The sequence below is a fragment of the Cicer arietinum genome, chromosome 3 (genome assembly GCF_000331145.2).
Source record: "Cicer arietinum cultivar CDC Frontier isolate Library 1 chromosome 3, Cicar.CDCFrontier_v2.0, whole genome shotgun sequence".
In the NCBI taxonomy this organism is placed as follows: domain Eukaryota; kingdom Viridiplantae; phylum Streptophyta; class Magnoliopsida; order Fabales; family Fabaceae; genus Cicer; species Cicer arietinum.
This window is the reverse complement of record NC_021162.2, coordinates 46852117-46857952: the sequence shown is the minus strand read 5'-3', so window position 1 is coordinate 46857952 and position 5836 is coordinate 46852117. Positions and strand designations below refer to the sequence as shown.

Genomic DNA, 5836 nt, shown 5'->3' with positions numbered 1-5836 from the left:
CAGGAATGTTGTCGTAAACCAAGAACGATATTTGTTTCTGCTTTCAGGGGTACCGAGGTTTAAGCTTCGCTTGACAGTTATCTGAAGTGATTCCCTACTTTGTATCACGTATGCAGGCTGCTCAAAAGTACATTGTCCAATCAAATCTGTCAAATTCGTACTTGATGCTTGCTCAACTTGGAGAATGATCTTGCTTGATAAATTATGAAGCATAGTTTTCTCCTTTGTTCTTTGGAGTGATTCTTATATTGAAATGATCCTTGTATATTTCTGGTGAAATTCTGGAATAAATTGTAAATAATGGAACCAATCTTTTCTTTAAGAATCTGATCATTCTTGTTATTTTGGAACTGTGAAGAACGTTCTTTGTTTTATAGAATTCTATCAAGAACGTTCTTCGTTTCTCTGAATGGACTTGCTTTTTTTTTTAATATGATCTATCTTGAAATTCTTGGTACCTATTTTTGATTAACACACTCAAACACACATATTAAATATCAAAACACTTAGAATCATAATTAGAAGTCTTAATTAACTTTGGTTTTATTATCATCAAAACTTTAATTTAGGATTTTGTCTCAATAGTAGTAGTAGTAGCTTCAAAGAAAAAAAGGGATTTGGATGCAAATTTGAAGAGGAACATGTTTTTAATTGCGTTGGTGATGTAGAAAAAATGAACTTCAAAGAAAAAGGTGATGATGAAATAATGAGGTACCATTTTCCTAATCGTGAGGTTGTGTTTATGTTTTATAACTGATACGATTGTTTAAATGGATTTGCTGCTAGAAAGAGTAAATTTGTTAGGAATTGTTATAGTGAAATGGTTCAACAAACATTTCTTTGTCATAGGGAAAATATACGAGATGAAAAATATAACAATTAGTAGGTGTAGTTGTGAGGCTAGAATACAAGTACATGTTAAATTTAACAGTGGGCGTTGGTACATTAAATTGTTTGATGATGTACATAATCACTCATTCCTAAATGACAAATATAAAGGTATAGTTCCAACACATAGAAAGACGACTGAATATGACAAATATCAATTGAAAACCATCACAAAATATGACATCCCAACCTCACGTATATATGGTTATTTGGCTTCACAAGCTGGTGGTTATGAAAACTTGGGTTATTCAAGAAGAGACATGTATAATGAACAATTCAAGCAAAAAGAAAACAAGTATTTTGATGTTGATGGTGCACTTGAGTTTCTTAAGGGTATGACATCAAGGGCCGATATGATGTATTGGAGGTACACTACTAATGATGATGGAATGCTTCAACATTTGCTCTAGTGCAATGGTGTAGGATGCATTGACTACTTGTTGTTAGGTGATGTTTTGACATTTGATGCAACGTATAGGAAAATTATATATAATACTCCATTAGTCATATTCTATGGTGTAAACCATCACAATCAAAGCATTGTATTTGCAAGTGCAATTGTTGGTGACAAAACAGAAGAGAGTAATGTATGGCTATTGGAAAATTTGTTAGAAAGAAAGGGATGTAATCATATGATTTATGTTATAAGTGATCGAGACTTGGCAATGAGGAATGAAAATAGAAGGGTGTTTCCAAATGCTCATCACCTTCTTTGTGTGTGACATTTGATTAGAAATGCAACTAGCAACATTAAAAATCTTAAATTTGTATCAAGGTTGAGGCATTGTATGTTAGGTGATTTTGATGTTAATGTGTTTGAAAGTAAATGGGAAATGTTTGCTAGTGAACTTGGGTTGGAAGAAAATATTTGAATTTTGGATATGTATCTAAGGAGAAGTATGTGGGCTACTGCTCACATTAGAGGTAAGTTGTTTGCTGGCTTTAGGACAACTTCGAGGTGTGAAAGTCTGCAACAATTTTTTTTCTATCCAATTTTCTTGATGTTTTAAAACAATTCTTCAAGTAGCTGAATTAAATGATATTTAGAGAAATTGAGGTTGATTATGCATCATCTTATGGGGAAATTGTTTTGCAAACTCAACACAAGTTTTTAGAAAGATTGGCAGCAAATTTGTATACAATGGAAATATTTAAGCTTTTTAGGACTATTTTGGAACAAACATGTACGTGCAAGGTAGAAATTGTAACACTAAATAGATTCAAATTTTGTTATACTGCTTTCAAGTACCAAAGATAAGACATGGAATAGGTTGTTACATTTGAACAAGATAAATTGCATTTTAGATGTTCTTGTAAGAGGTTTGAGACATTGGTATTTGTTGTGAATATTTGATAAGTGTTTTGATATATCTGAATATTGTCGAAATGCCTGAATGTATTGTCATGCAGAGGTGGACAAAAGGTGCTAAGGATTTAGTAAATGCCAAAAATGTGAACAGTTCATGTCAATGTGGTCTAACAATTATAACGACTTATGTTACACTTATAGAGTGTTGTAAACGAATGCTTAATGTCATACTTGAGTGTGGTAAACCTGATTTTTTGCATAACATTATTGAAATGGTGGAGAAACATACTCATGTGTTAGAAGTTGTGGGTAGGGGTGAAGATATTACATCAGCAAGATTTGGAATAGGAACTAAAGGGAGAGTAAGTAATCCACCACGTGTTAGGAGAAAACGGGGGTTGGTGCTTCATCATCAATTAATCGCATCACAAAAATAATAAGGAAAATGTGGTTTATGTGGAACAATTGGTCACACCCGGAAGTCATGTCACGTTAGATTCATATGTTAACATTGATGATGAATTTCAAGAAGACAATGACAGCTGCAACATTGATATGGTATGTATGAAGTTTTTGTACTTTACAATGTAGAATATTGTTATAGTAATATAAAATTTGATTGGAAATAATGGATGGTTGAATTTTAAATTATAGAATGTTGGTTGAGGTGAAAAGAATAGTCTAATAAATACAAACAAAATATACAATTGTCTTTCAATTTAAAATTTTAATGACGTGATTGCTAAATTTTGAAATGAAGTTAAAAGTTTTAATGATGATTATTGCAGAAAATGAAGAATGTTGTAATGTGAATGAGAATGATGAATGTGAACTAGTAAAAAAATGAGTTATGTTATTTGTGTTGAATTGTTCTTTGTGTATAATTATATAATGACAACCAAATCGGTGTTTTGTTTTATGGAGATGTTATGTTAATGTTTAAACTTTTGTTAGTATCATAAAAAATAATTATGTGGATATATTTATATTTAAGTAAGTTAATTTTGAGATTGAGAATAGTATGAAACAATATTTGTATTAAACATTAAATTTTAAAATGCAAGTTACACACGAAAAACAAAAAAGTAAATAAAATTAATAATAAAGCATTGTATAATTTGACAAATAAAAAAATTATTTGTAACCAATTAGCAAGTTCAAATGTTGATTTAAGGATACTATACTTTTTGTAGTTATACTAGGCCATAGCTCAATATTATATTTTTGTAAATCTGTCCAAAAATATTGAAAATGAGTTACAAATATGGCCTATGATCAATTTAAATTAGGGTTTGCTCTATTCATCAAGTATAAATGAGACAAAGTCAGACAAACTCTTTATGTTGTTACTATGTGGTTTTTTTTTTCAATGAATTTATCTTATACTAAATTTCATTGTTCTGTGGTGGTAGAAACGAAAGTATATAGAGAACTTTCAACGATGAAGAAATAAATATTGACTTTGAAGAATAACTAGCTAAGTTTAAATCATTGATTGAACATTTTTCTAGTAGTGAAGACATCAAGAAAAGTGAAAGTGACAATAATCATGATAATATTTGAAGGGGAAATGTTACTAGTTCTTTTGCAAAGGGTAAACAGTGTTTGATAAGTGTATTCAATAATTATTATTTTAGTTTTTTTTATTTAGTTTAAATTTTAATTTAATTTTAGTCTTCATATAAATATTTAAATAGTTAAGTTGGCATTTAATACTATTAATTTAAAGTAACAATAATCTATGACAACAAACCAAGGACCGTCCATGATTTGTCGATGTCTACATCTGCGACTTCCAACATATTGTCACAATAAGGTAACACAGGGCACAGGCTACAAAACAGTGCAAAAATTATGATCAACCAAGTATATACTTTCTAAGGATTTTTTGTTAACAACAATTGTAATTTTTTGATAAGTGAACCATCGTCCGTGGAACAAAAGTTGCACAATCGGTTTGGATCTCAACAACAATCTTACATAAATAAATTAAAATAAAAAAAATAAAAAAAAACCTTGCACGGTCACCAACTTGTTCATCATCATTGAACTTTTTGTATTGAGCCTTGAACTTGGACTATTACTTGAATATAAATTAATATATTTGTTTTTATGCTGGTTGGATGTAAAGTTGTAAATATATATATATATATTATATATATATATATTATAAATTACTTGAATAAAAATTAATATTATTTATTTTTACTATTCGATTTAATCTAATCTAATTAGACAAACTTTGTAAAATTGTTTGATGTTCGAATTAATAATATAGTCTAAGAAATTCACATTTTATACTTGAAATTTTCAACTCTCAAGGTTGTGTTGGCGCATTGGTAGCAAGTGGAATTAAATATTCATTTAACTCAACAACCAATCAAGCCTATTACTCTATCATAAAATAAAAATGACTACTCTATCATAGTCGTGTGATATGCAATTGAAGGTTCACACTCAATCACCTCTTTGTAGTCAAATTAACAATAAATATCGCAATCGTTTGATTCATCACAATGATCGACAATTACAATCGAGCTTCAGTCACAACTGCAATTGTAAAGTCATCACTATCTGCAAGATCGGGTCTGCAAACCTGCTGGTATAGTAACACGTCTGCAACACGTGATGTCTGCTCTCTCGATTCCTGTTAAAGCAATCTGATTTATCATATTAAAAACCATACTCAAAATTAATATGTTTTTTAAATATTTAATAAATCATCTATCCTAATTAAAAATTCCTTGTATAATTATAATTAACTGGAAAATGTTCTTCAAAACAAAAATGTGAAAATTATTATAATTATAATTAATATTATTAACAAATCAAACTTTTTATTTAACACATATTTAATATTTATTATTTCTTCCTGTGCGTCAACAAATAAACAAGTTCAAACCATAATTTATCTTTCTGCTACCATATAAAATAATAAACATCTACTAAAATTTCAATTCTATTTTGGAATTCAAAAATTGAAAATCTTTAACTGCCAAACAACAATGACATCTTCAAGCAATAGTATAACTAGGACTAACTATTTGAGATACATCAATGCAAGATGTAGATGTAATCGAATTTGTGACATTAAGGTTGCTATGACCACAAATAATTCCAACTGTTTGTTCTATAGATGTAGGATTTGTCCTTCCTGTTTCTACAACTAATACAATCCTATTGATGGTGATTGGTGATAAACAACCTTCTCAAGTTCAAGACGATATTAACTCCCAAGACAATCTTCGCCTACTTTCTTGTGAACAAGAATTAGCACGGGTGAAATTGCAAATGACACATGCAGATGTCATATTTAAATTCTTTAAGAAAATGTTATTTATCTATGGAATTACTAAAATGTTTTGTATTTTCTCCCTATTATTCAAGTAAATATTGTTCCTATTTAAATTTATTAATGTCCATGGTTAACAATTCATGGATTTCATCATAAATTATTGCTTCTCTCTATCTAAGTTAATTTTCTTCATTAGTATTTTTAATTTAAAATAATATATGTATTTAAATTGACGATTTATTTACAACATAAGTATGTGTACTTCAAAAAGGATTCTGTTGTCTGATATTATGATTTCGATGTCATTATGTTTGATGGAAATTTTGGATTTATGTGATGATTAC

The 5836-nt window shown here is 29.1% G+C and overlaps 1 pseudogene; it reads left to right on the top strand.

Moving 5' to 3' along the window:
- LOC101505742 (protein FAR1-RELATED SEQUENCE 5-like) overlaps positions 1-1610 on the top strand; it is a 3094-nt pseudogene extending 1484 nt beyond the window's left edge.
- Positions 1611-5836: the final 4226 nt, after the last annotated feature.